Source organism: Hirundo rustica, chromosome 22, assembly GCF_015227805.2.
Source record: "Hirundo rustica isolate bHirRus1 chromosome 22, bHirRus1.pri.v3, whole genome shotgun sequence".
In the NCBI taxonomy this organism is placed as follows: Eukaryota; Metazoa; Chordata; class Aves; order Passeriformes; family Hirundinidae; genus Hirundo; species Hirundo rustica.
The window spans coordinates 556975-570417 of NC_053471.1; the positions used below are offsets into that span (position 1 = coordinate 556975).

At 48.1% G+C, this 13443-nt stretch overlaps 1 protein-coding gene across 4 annotated transcripts in view; it reads right to left on the bottom strand.

The window, feature by feature from the left end:
• EIF4G3 (eukaryotic translation initiation factor 4 gamma 3) overlaps positions 1 to 12401 on the bottom strand; it is a 141819-nt gene extending 129418 nt beyond the window's left edge. For 2 of the 4 annotated variants that reach the window (XM_040084802.2, XM_040084793.2), the window contains exon 1: positions 12287 to 12401. The gene's annotated coding sequence lies outside the window, so the exon portion shown is untranslated. Of the gene's footprint in view, positions 1 to 11488; positions 11542 to 12286 lie in introns of those variants that run through there. The other 2 variants (XM_058423347.1, XM_058423358.1) reach the window with 2 other exon arrangements.
• Positions 12402 to 13443: the final 1042 nt, after the last annotated feature.

Here is a 13443-nt window from a genome sequence, read left to right on the forward strand (position 1 = left end):
GCCATGGGCAGGGACATCTTCCATCAGCACACGATGCTCCAAGCCCCATCCAACCTAGCCTTGGACACTTCCAGGGATCCAGGGGCAGCCACAGCTTCTCTGGACCTTGCAGAAGGGTTGGGAGAAAAAGAGACGTACTAGGAAAAATTCCTGGGTCACTTTTTCAAGCAAAGCCACCAACCAAACTAATTTCAACCATCCCTGGGGAAAATGGAAGATGCCATCCCAGATAGTGGTCAGAACCATCACTCCCAGAGAATGAGAAGGAGTCTTCACAGTGAAGAAACTACATTGTTCAAGAAATGAGTAAAAGCAGTCTAATATTGCTCTCTCTAATAGGAGACATGCATTCAAAGAAAAACATCACACACATGACATTCCCAGGCACTGGCCAAGGAAGAGCAAGGGGAGATAGAGGCAAATTTGACATGAGGCAATACCAGAGCCACAACTTGCAATTTCATTTACTGAATTTTCAAAAAACCCCCCCCAAAACGTAACAGTAGTAGTCTCACACTGAACAGTAGCTAAACAAGGGTAAGACTGAGCAAACCTCCTGGTAAATGCTGTAAAAATATCCAAAGGCTGTGAGCAAGCTGGCTTGATGGAGGTGACAAGGAGTGACTGGGAGGAGACAGTTGGGGAGAACAAAGCTTTGATCTCCTGTCTGGCCAGACACACACATCAGCCTACTCCTTTCTGGAGTAACTTTGGCTTTTGGTCTATTCCAAAAGGAACAGGAATGATTCTTCAGCTGTTCTCTGCACTTCTGCTGCATCAGATGCTTGTTTGACACATTTAGTCTGATAGAAAAAAGTTTTTTAATAAAATCCCACAAAGCAGATGACACAGCTGAAGCCACACCCATCTTTCACTTTTCCCATTCTGAAATGCAACTGCAGATACAACAGTTATTTTCAAATACTCCTGGATTTCAATCCTTGAGCTTAAAACAATTTACACCAAACAGACAAACCAGGCACAAACTGAATCACATTCCAACAAAAACAAAGGTCCCCAAATTCAGTGTTACTGTCCCCTTAGCAGTGTAGCAGCTTAAACAGCAGTTTCTGGCCTGATAGCAGCTCAGGGAGAGGCTCTGACCTGCTCAGCCCCCATCCATGAGGCAACCTGATAAACACACCCTGGGTCTGGGTTAGGAAGTGCAGAGCCACTGCCAGTGTGGCAGAAGACACCAACCGGGAAAAACACTCCAGTCCTAACAGAAAGAGAAAATTTGGATTGTTTGGGGCTTGTTTCCTCCAGGGCGGTTACTTAACACACACACACACACACACACCAAGTTATTTCTATACCAAGTTTGCCCTGCACACACATAACCAGGTAAGAGCATTAAAACCGCAAGGGCCAAAGCAGACAGGGCCAGGTGACATAACTAAAAAGGCACAAACAGAGGAAGGCAGAGCAGGAGGAAAAGGATCTCACTGCAGAGAAAGAATCTCAAGCTTTTATCCAGGCCTTATTCAGCTTACAGCCTGGAACAAACTTCTGTGTGGGTCTGAGAGCCTACCTTCCCTCGTGCTGAATTCACCAAGTAAAACCTCCCATCTCTGGCTTCCCTTTGCTGCCAGCAGTTACTGCAGCTGGGGCACGTTGTTATGCCACCAGAGAAAAAAGTTTCCATCCAGACACGAGCACCCGCGGTGCTCATTCATGGCAATTTTCACCCAGGAGTCTGAATTTCTGCAAAGTACTAAAAACCAGCTGACTTTTCCCCTCCCGTGCATGCTATTAACAGAAAACTAGTTGCCCCTGCACACTCACTTCAAATTTTGTGTCCTAAAATCACAAATAAACCAATACAGCTTGCCAGGCTTTACCCCCCACATGTCTCTGCTCCACAGGGATAGCCCCTGCTTGTGTCCTGGGGGTTGGGGACCCTGCAGCAGCATCCATCTATTTCTGAGCCAGGCTCTCCATTTGTACGATAAGCAGGAATATCAAACAGCCTGATATTTTACTGTCTCGTTCACTCAGCTGCATTTCCTGTGGTGTCTCCACTACTTCATGCTGTGACCTCATGGGGAAATGCAATGCTCTGCTGGTCACTCTGTTGTGGTGACAGCAGTGTTGTCACCTAGAGTGATGGTCCTCCCGTCAGCTGAGCAAGGAATTCTAGAAGGATGATTCTCTGGAGTATTGACGCTCATTTCCATCCCCAGTTTCTTAACTTCTTGTGGTTCTCAGCCCATAATCTTTATTTCATCCGTTTATCAAAATGAAATGAAATCCTAAGTACCTTCTTGCCACATGCAGAACTTATCACTTCCCCTGAGTTAAAATTCTGTGTCATACAAAATAAAATCCTGGGAAAGCTGGCATCCCGGAAGGGCAGTGCAACACATCTTACTGCTGCACAAAACCCCAAGTTCATAGAGGGCTGTAGGTAGGACAGGAGCCCTGAATCTCCTCAGTTCAACCCTCTGCACCTCTAATTTCCCTTCAACAAGGAATCTCGGGTGCACACCTCACACACCTGTGCAAGGGACTCCAAGAAAGTGCAACGGCAATGATATATTCACCCCAACAGTGTCTGAAGATGAGCAGTAAATCAGCCTCTGGGCGTTTCCCATTAAAGAAATCCTGGTACACTTCCATTGACTCTGCCTATTGGATCCAAGGCTGGGTCAGATGGGCTTTGGAGCAGCCTGATCTAGTGGAATGTGTCCCTGCTCGTGGCAGGGGGTGGAACAGGATGAGCTTTAGGGTTAGGGTCCCTCCCAACCCAAACCATTTGGAAATTGTACAGATTCACACCACAAACAGCGATAAAACACAGAGGGAAGGCTGCAGCACTCTCTGAAGAGATGCCACACAGCTGAACCAACATACAGGTGGAAGTCAGTGAGGATGTACCTGATACACTGTCCCAGGTGAGAAAGAAAAGTGAACTCCAGGACCTGTCCCTGCCTGGTTGCTGAGGCCTATCTGCACCAGCAGGACAACCCATGCACCACCACAAGCACCATGGCTCCTTTTCTGATGAGCATAAACCCAGCTGTGCTGATGTCAGACTGCAGTATCTCCACAAGCACAGCAAGACTTTAGGATTCAACTTTCCACCAACAAACACCACCCAGACACTTGGATTCACCACCACCATGGCCACGAGTGCCATCACCACCTTCAGCAGGCACAGGGAAGCTCTGAGGACTCTGCTGGTGAGCTGTGCTATTTTAGCAGCCTTTTTTCAAATTAACCACAGCTAAGACCAACACTGTGGATGGGAGGAATGGAAGAATAAGAGAAGTATTTTTCCTGTAAAGGATGAAGTTTTGGAATACCGCAGAACAGGAATGGATCAAATCAAACATTTCTGGTTATCCCTAGCATCTCTGACATTATCAGGGGCTGCAGGGCAATTTGGTTCACCAAGCTGGTTGAAACATGTTGCATCTTCTTCCTTTTTCCCCACAATCCAGAAACATTTCGGACCCACTCAGAGTCAGTGTGGATGGTACCAATCTTTTGTCTCCCATTCCTAAGCAGAAACACCGCCTTAAGCACAACATAAAAGACGGATGAAGCTAGATCACAAGAAAAAGCAATCCAAGCCTGAGGAGTGAGTTCTCCTTTGAGGGAATATTTGCAGTGGTGGAAGTTCAGCAGATTTCTCCAAGAGCTTCCAAAGCATTCCTTTTGGAATTCCTTTTGGAATTCCTTTTGGAATTTTAGCCCAACAAGCAAGACCTCAAACTCCCTGATGGAGACAAGAGTTATCCCTGCTGTCAACACGTCCAAGTCTGGCTGTGTTCTTCCCCCAAAAACTCCTTTCAAACAACAAGACAGAGCTGACCTGACAACAGAGAAGCTGCTCTCCCCACCCTCCGTGTCCATGGTTTTATTGCTGTGCTCCAGCTCCTTTCTCCACGCCCTTCCCAGGTTGATTAATACTCATCCTGGACAATCAGACATCTGGTAATCCAAGCTTTTACAGCGCCCCACAACATAACTCCCTGTAAGGCTCACACATTTCACCAGAAAGGTTTTTGCTGACTGTTCTCACTCCTGATATCCCGGGCACTCAATAAGACATTCTGGACAGAGGTCCCGGCTATAAAACTCTCATGTTCTTCGGCTGCCAGGATGGGAATTTGGTGACAGTACAATTCATTCATTTATTTAATGATCCTAACATCAGCCTGAGTGGATGAAGTGTGCTTTGGCTGCAGCAAGACAGTGAGGGGGCTGTGCCAAGGGCCAATTGTTTTGGCGAATGCCAGCGATGCCAGATACCGCTGCCAGAGCCACTGCCATGAGATGGGGTAGTTTGGGGCAAAATGGCATCATTACAGGTTAAACGTGGTGCACAACCTCACAACCAAATATGGAAATATAAAGGAGTTTATTTGTGCAGATGAACTTTTTCAAAATTAAAAAAAGGTTCTGGAAATGTCATCAGTGAAATTAAGGTGAACAGCTTACGTGATATTTGCATATCAGCAAAAATTAGGTCTTTTTCATTTTGAAGACACAGACGTAAAGGCACTTTGAAAACTACTTTAAAACACAACACTGGAGGAAAACATAATACTCAATTCAGACAGGTTTACAGCTGAATTATTTGCATTCACAACTCTAAACCACGAAACACAGAATCCAGAAAAACTGAATATTTGGAGAAAGACTGTCCAGTGACAAGTATTTATAACCGTGTGAGCACTAGTGAAAAAGAGTGACACAAATTCAAGTTTGTTTTATACTATACAGCAAGTGGAATTTAAGACGTCTCACCAGCTCTAGAAATACTACATCCAAAAGCACCTTCCAAACGACTAAAGCTGCTGAAATCCCATTCCCAGCACACTCCAGAGTTCAAGGTGCACCATGAATTTCACATTAAAAGTCACAATAAACAGGCTTTAAATGTTTTTGTTGTTGTTGTTTCAGTTCTTGAATTCCCCCCAAATAACTGGTATAGGTTACTCACCCTCAGCTACAAGAACCCTGCTGAGTTCCTTTTCCAATATAATATACCGAGTCAGCTCTATGATTCAGCTGCACATTGCAAAACAAGTGTCCAGTGTGAGCCTGTACATCCTCCCAAACAGGAATTCAAGACTTCCAGACAGTTTTCAGGCCAGATTTCAGCCTGAATTTCACATCAGACCTGATGGCTCTGTGGAAGATCTTGTGGCAGCCCCAGGACAGAAGGGCTGGGTCTCACCACTCAGTAGAAATACACTGGGATTTTTTTTTAAAGGTCCTTTCCTCTCAGGATGCTTAGGAGCCTTCCCAAGAACATAGTTGATTAAAAAAACAAAGCTGAAAGTAGCATCACTAAAAAAGTCCTTCCCTTTGATGCACATAGGAAGAGACTCCTGCTTGGTCTGAAAGACCAAAGACTTCTCTCATTTTCGCCTTTTGGCAAGAGAACAAAATAAGCCCAGAAAAAGCCAGTTTCAAGACACAGTAACTTCTACAACTTACTAAAAACACATAGAGGAGGGAAATTAGTTTCCAGACCACCATTAGCAAAGTCATAGCACCAGCTCAAATGGATTTTCACCCATCACCAGCGACACAGACACTACAATCAGACTTCTCTGATTACTCTGAGTAACTCAGTAACTCACAGTCACCCTCACGTGTAAATCAAACCAAACACAAATTATCATCTGGCAGCCCCAAACAGAGCAGCCCTGCAATGTTTATTAGTTTCCACCTTCCAAAAGCTTTCCAAACTTAGGAAAATCCGTGTTATTTAAGACCTTTAAGTGCATTAATTCCTCCTCGCTTGGCATTTTCACAGCAACAAGAGCAAACTCCAAGGCTGGCAAGGAAATTTCTGTTCGCACCATATTCAGTCCCCTCCCCTGCCAAAAGCAGGGAGGGTCTTTGTGCTTCCAACTTGTACAGCTATTCCTGTGCAGATACTCTTACTCCAGATCATAGGAGCCTCATTCCTGCTGAGCTCAAGCACTTGGAAAGGAGCAGCTGCTCGCTGCACCTCAACAAGTCCTAACCCATTTCAACACTCCACCTTGGAGAGCACTACTGGGATCGGTCGAGGACAGGGTAAGTTTTATTTTCAAGACACACATTCTGGAAGCCACATGGCTTTTGTTTCAAGCCTATCTAAAGCTCTAGAAATATTTTAACTCTCGTGTAGATAAAGGAAACACAAAGTTGTTACAACCAACAACCGAAACATCTTATATTTTGGTGGTAGAATTGATTTAAACCTGATACAATCTCAGTGTGGGGAAACTTGTCCATTTCTCTCCACCGTAACTGTGCAGCAAACAAAGGTAAAAACAACTCCTCAGGTACAATTGAAACACATAGTGTGTAATTTTCCTTTCAGGAAAGAAAAAAAACTAATCACATTGTCCCATTAACCTAGTTACATGCCCAGCAGCAATTTGACTCAAGTCCCATCAGCAACAGTGTGCCATCACCTATTCCAAAAAGAAGGAGCGCGCCCTGGGACACCTTCCAAAGGTAAAGAATAAACCAGAGGAATAACATGCACCAGAAAATTTCACTAGCCTAAAAGCTGATTTTGCTCTCCTCCCTTTGATCCTTGTCTTTTCTAAGAATACATTCTCTTTTCTTCTTCCAAATGTTCCACATCATCAGCTCCTATTTGGGAGGCAAAACAGAGTCCAGGGTTTGGGAAGGAAAGCTGTACAGAGAAGTGCTTGAAATTCCAGCAAGTGTAAAATACAGCACCATGAGAGTCCCATCAACTGTATTTCCTTAAAAAACAAGAAGAAAAATTAGTTCCCCTGGCTCCTCCAGACCACGGGGCACATGACTCCTCCCCCCACATGTTCATGCCTTGGAACAAAAACCCGTTTTCTCTTCCCCATTCATTCCAGAAAAGCTTTTGCAATTGCCAGCAACCACATTCAAGTCACAGATAAAGTTTCTTACCAAAGCAATGCCTGTAAAACAGCGATACTACCCATCTGTAATTCCCCCGAGTAAGAATTCCAGCAACTCTAATCATATTAGCGAATTTACACACAACTAAACTTGACAGTTGACTAGCCCTGAAATTGCTGGATTAGGAGAAAAAAAAATAAATAGTTACCTCTGCCTTCTAAAGGGAGATCTTCACTGCTAACTCCTAATACTAAACAAAAGTGGAGCAAATGCACCAGCTCAACACATCCCAATGTTTGCTAATGACACGGAAAAGCCCTTCAGCCTGAAAATGATGGACAAAATCCATTCACACACAGATAAAAATCCTTCTATGTCCCAACATCTAAAAGGGAAGTTATTTGTTCTGAGTCTCCTGTTACTCTCTCAACAACTTCTTACACAAACTCTGCTCCCAATTTAGAACTGCTCATTAAACACACATATATTTAAATGGACAAAGTAACCTTCTCCCACAGACTCGTGCCAGAGAACATACACAGTCATGTCCTCAGATGTGAGAAGAAAATAAACCACTTGAAATCACATTTTTAGAATGGTTTTCTCCAAGAGATTTCACCACAAAAATCTTACTAAGCTGGTAAAGTGACATATCTGCGCTCTAACATGATTAGCTTTTGTCATTAAATAAATTAAAGCTACTGCTGCTTGAAAGAACACTAAGATGTGCCAAGGCTGGGGAACATCAACAGGGAAGATGGCAGAGAGGGGCTTAAGGCACTTAAATTTTTGGCAACATGCTCCCCAGTCTGTGCCCGTTCCTCCCCTGCAGAGGAGCCACCACCATGGAGCAGCAGGAAAAGTCTCTTTTCAAAGTTCTTCTCCTGCTCTGATCCTCTCAAGATGTTTGACCTCCACAGCTTCAATACTTTTAAACAGAAACACCTCCCGGGCAACACCTCTGCCCCATTCCCTTCATCCAGCCGAGATCTCAGAACATTCCCTCCTCAACTCAGAAACACGGAGAGCAAGGGACACATCTGATCTCCTGCTCCCTCCTTCCCACCTCTCACCACTCCTTCCCTCTTGGGCCCATAATGCTCCCGACACTTTCCTCACCTGCAGCTGCCACTGGCATCTGGGAGAGGACTTCCGACTGCACTTTGGTGGATGTCACAGCCGCACAGGGAGTGCTTCACACGACCACACTCTTCAAGCTGACTTTTGTGCCCAAGTAGCTTCCAAATACCTTGTCCTCAACTTCAAAGTCATCAACAGACAAACCGTGGAGAGCACAGAGCTGCTCCCTCACGAAGTATGGGAAAACACCTCTCAAAATGAAAGTATGGAGGGAGGGAAGATGGCATTGGCTCTAAACTTCCAGAGGGGATCATGGCAACCCAGAGACCCTGACCCTTTGGTGCACACTGTTGATTCTCTCCTGGGCAAAACTATTGGACACTTTCTCCTCCAGCTCAACTCTTTGTTCACGGAGAGACAACAGAGGACCCCACGCACCCAATACTCCTCAAGAATCTTGATTTAACCAGATCTCCAAGGCAGGCTTATTCTGGCATGGCCTGCATCCCTACATCGGGCAAGCACCGCCAGGAACTCACCCCAACTTCTCACACGGCCTCAGACATTCCTGAATGCCATCCTGTATTTCTCGCTGTCCTCCTGGGCTTTAGGGAAGCTGCTTGCATCCAAAATATGCCACCCAACACAGCAGGAACCAGCACAGCACTTCCTGAAAGGGACTACAGCATAGTCAGCTGAACAATGCAGGAAAAAACTAAAACTCAATTACTGAGGCAACGTTAGCAAAACACACGTTTCCTTGCACATCAACGATGGAATTCAGAGGTCAGCCCCCAAACACTGATCCTTCCTCTGTGCGTCTCGGAAAAGGAATTAACAAGGAGGAAGAAGGGGAAAAAAAAAATTAGCAACAGTCTTTTGACACCCATCCTGAGCCTGCCACAACCTGCAATAGCCTGAGGAATACCCAATTTTTCAGAGATGCTCAATCCCACATGGAAGCAGCCATGGGGATAGAAAAAAGTCAAATTTACCAGTGCCTGCACATCAACAACCAGCAACTCCCTCCAAACATGAAGAAGTTGGGGAAAGAAAACAAAGCCCTGACACCACCCTGATACCAGCCCTGAGCTGCAGACAGCTCTGATTTGGCTCTGACTGAATAGTATCACATTAACCAGCAGCCGGGGAACCTCACCCCAGGTGCCATCTATCAACTCAGCTGTCCCTAACAGGCAAATGCTTGCCCATGTCTAGACTGGGAAGAAACTGGTTATATTGATCCTCAAAATTTATTCACAGCACAGAGACCTTTGAAAGAACAGCTTAATGTAACACACACCAAAAAAATACTTCATTCCTAAGTGGGAGAGTAAAGAGCAGGGTGGAGTGTGACACATGTCAGAAGTACCACTGAGGTAAAATCACAAAGGCCCCCGGTGCCCTTGCAACACCTTTGTTACTGTACCTTTCTACAGAAGAAGTCACACTCCAGACTTCACTGGAACTTCTGCAGAGGCATTCTGCGAGTCAAAACCAAGGAGGGCAGATTGGGATTTATTTTATTATAATATCCTTTCTGTGTGTCATTTCACCCTCACTTGTCCGTTCCACCCAAATAAGGGTCAGACTCCTACTGAAGGATTTATCCATACTGACAATTTCTGCCTGAAATCAGGTTTGGCTGAGTACTCCCCACTACCAGAGCCACAAAACTATCCCAACTTACTTTTACACAAGAAATTTAACTTCTTGAAGCCGTTGTGTTAAGGAAATTCCTCACAAGTCTATCTTGTCTTACAGCACCTCCAATAACTTCCTATATAACAGGAAACAGAATGAATCTCACATCCAAACATTTCTGTTCTTCATGTCCATCACTTTCCAGCTTCTTTCTCTCAATAAATATTATTTTCTGAAAAAAAATCCTTCTTCCCCTTGTATTTTAATTTTCCCTCCCTCATGCCTTGTTACATGCACATGCTGAACACTTTTCTCTGACACAATTCTTTTTTTTTCCAATTACACAGATATTGTTTAATTTCATGATGCATTAATTCTGAAACCACAGGTATTTCCGAAGTTAAAAAGTTCACCACTAAGAAACTGCTTTGGTTTAAAAAGCCCAAGTCAGAGAAACCTGCAACTCTTTTATCTGCTGTGAGGTAACAGTGGCTCAATAGTTGTATCAAAACACAGAGAAAAAAAAGAAACCAAAGAGGGCTAAAAATAAGGCTGAACTCAGATGACCCCCTGCACTCCAGTAAATCAGGGATGAACTCTGCTCCCTGCGTCTCACTCAGAGCAGCACTGAGAGGTAACAGCTTTTGTTTATAATCAAACACAGGTTTTGGTGGAGGATAAAACCAGCCAGGGCATCTGAACAAGCACCAAAAATAAAGTGTTTGTATATATTCCAAGCACAGGTCAGTAGCTTAGGAGTTAAGGAGAGATATCGGTCAAACACAATGTTTTCAAAATAGGCATGTCTAGAAATAAAAATGAAACTGTCATTTTAACCTCCCCACTTCTATAACACTAACTTGTCATATCCACTGAACGCTTCTCCCTCCCTCTGTCCCTCCTGTTGACGGTGTCCAGTTGGGTCCCCAGGACGGGACACACTGCCACAGCAGCTCCAACTTCTCTAAGAGCTTCTCCAGGCTTTCCAAGCCCTTTTGTTCTTAGGCTAGTTCTTAGTGCTCAAAGTAAACCCAAACTTCATCCCTTGTGTGCTTCATGTAACACTCACCAAAAGCAACAGCCACAACAGCACAGCCCCTCACCTGACCCACCAGGCTCCCCCTCAGCAACACACCGAGAAGTACCCCAGGGAATAAAGTGCTTTGGAAAGCACAGCCCCAGAGCCAGGCAAATTTCAGCCTTCAACTGTCACGGCATCCAAGTGCCACATTCCCCGATAAAAAAGCCCTTCCCCAGACAAACCAGCACCTTGCTGGGCAGATCAGCTGGGCACAGCCTGCGCACACCGGCCGGCATTCCCACTCCGACTCTTGGCATATCCCTCAAAACTGAAGCAAATTTTCCCTGAGCAACAGTTTTAATTACCACCACCCCACTGACTCTACCAACAGCACCGTCCCACTTTTTTATTCCTAAAGCGCTGGTTAGAATTACGGAATACCACACATCAGGCAAAAATCAACCAGCAAAGAGAACGTCCAGGGGTTTCCACTTGACCCAAACAAAACCGTAAAGTCAACAGTCTCACGATTTAAGCAATGAATTTGTTGTCATGGCAGGGGTGATTCTTGCCGGAAGCTCAAGAAAACAATGGACCTAAACTGATTATAAAAGGGCTGGGTTTTCCCACCTCCAAAATGAAAGTGAGAGCAGGAAAATGCTCATACACAGGGAACACAGTTCTGAGAGCACAGCCCTCGGCACGAAAACCAACCTGCACTTCCACCTTAAAATCCAACACACCGCCAAACATTAATAGGAAAACACACTCCCCGGATAACACAGCACGGAGATATTTCACAAAGTGTGTTTTCCACTTCATACTCCCCCCAAAACTCCAGGGGCGAGGGGGGAGAGAACAGCTAGTTTGCAACGGGATGCTGTCGGATACTGCAAACAAAACCTCAGCCGGCAGGCACTTTCCTGCTGATCCCTGCAGTATTTCCCTCCTGACTCGGGGCCTACTCGCAGCACAGAACCGAAGACCTTTAAAAAGCACTCGCAGCTCCGCCGGCCTCTCTTTGTAGCAGCAGCCGCTTTGGTGGGGGGATTTTGAGGAGTGGGAGCCTCCTCCCCATCAGGCATGGCCTGGCAAGGAAAGCTGCTCAGTGAAACGTTCCACCTGAGATTTAGTCCCAGCAGCCAAGTAGGAAAAATTAAATAAAACAAATCACATGAAAATTGTCCCCAGCTGTAAATAAAAAAACCCTGAGTTTAAATTCGCCTGGAAAAACAACAAAACCAAAGCACTTACCTGGGCAGGACCAGAAGCTAAACTGAAGAACGATTTACAATTAAAAGTTTACCCTTGGGGGTCACCGCTGCTTTGGGGACGGGGGAAAAGGGAACCCCTGAGAAGGGCTGAACCTCCAAACCAGCCCATTGGGGAAGTGGACGCACCCCCTTTCCCCGCACCATCCCAGCAGGTGCAGCCCCCCTTTGCAAGGGGCCCCACACACAAACAGACGCACAAAAAAAAGCCGGGAACCCCGCAACAACCCCCACCTCACACACGGCCCCAGCTCTGGGAGGCCCCGCGACCCCCTACCCTTCCCCTGTCTGGGGGGCCCCACGACCCCTCACCCCCCACCGCCCCCAGGCCTAGGGAGTCCCCGCAGCCCTCACCCCCCCCGGCTCCGCTCGCTGTGGGGAGGGAGTGTCACCCCCAAACCCCCGGGGCAAAGGATACTGCTGGGGCGGCTGTGGCGGCAAGGCCCTGATGTTGGGGTGAGGCGCCGGCGCCGGGTGAGGGGGAGCCGGGGGAGGAGGCGGCCCCGCCGCCGCCCCGCTCCCGGGGCCGGTCCCCGCCGCCGCCGCCGCGCCGGGTTTCAAAGCCGCCTTCTGCGGTAAACTCATGGCCAAGCGCAGCCACCACCCCGCGGCGGGGAGCGGGGCCGGGGGGAGCCGCGGAGCGGGCCGGGGGAGAGCCGGGGCAGCGCGGCGGGCCGGCACCGGCGCCGGTCTCCGTGACAACGCGCCTCCCGGAGGGCTCGGGAGAGGGGCCGGCGGGGAGGGAGGGAGGGAGGGGAGGGAGGGAAGGGGGGGCGGCTCAGGCCGCGCTGCTCATGAGCCGGCGGCGGCGGGGGGTCGCGGTCGCCCTCGCCGGGGGCAGCGGAGCCGTTCGCGGCGGCGGCTCGGGGGCGATGCCGGCGGATTTTCCTCACTGGAGTAGCGGAGCATCAAACATGGCGCTGCGGCCGCCTCCAGCTGTCCGGCCGGGCGGGCGCTCGGGCGCCTTCGGGCCGCTCCGGAGCCGCTCGGCCCAGAGCGGATCGGCGACCTTCGGCTCTTTCCGGAGTAGCTCGGCCCACCGCTGATCGGCAATCTTCGGCTCTTTCCGGAGTCGCTCGTCAGCCGGCGCCGCTCGGCAAACCTCGGGTTCTTCCGGAGAGGCTTTCGCCGGCGCCCTCCCTCCGCGCTCAGCCCAGCACCTCCCGTGGCCCCCGCGCTCGGTAAACTTCGACTATTTCCGGAAGACGAGGGCGTGAGACAGTTCGGAAAGCTTCGGAGGGGCTCGGAGGAGGGATTCCCGCCCCGCTCGTAGCTCTTCGGTGCTTCACGGCGATCTTCGGAGTCCATCGGAATCGGCGCGGCCGCATCTTCGGGCACACTCGGGTCGGCTCGGAGAGACTTCGACAACGCTTGTCAATGAGGGATTGGCCCGAGGCTGTCAGGGGGTCCTGGGGTCCCTCAGCACCCACCCCACTGAGGGCTTCCCCCGACCGAAAACGTACCCTCAGCCCAAATTCCTGGCTTCTGGAGGGGCTGTAAGGGGCGGCACCACAGCCCCCCCTGAGGCACCGTGAGGGCCGGCAGCCATGAACGGCAGCATGGAAGCCTGGGACC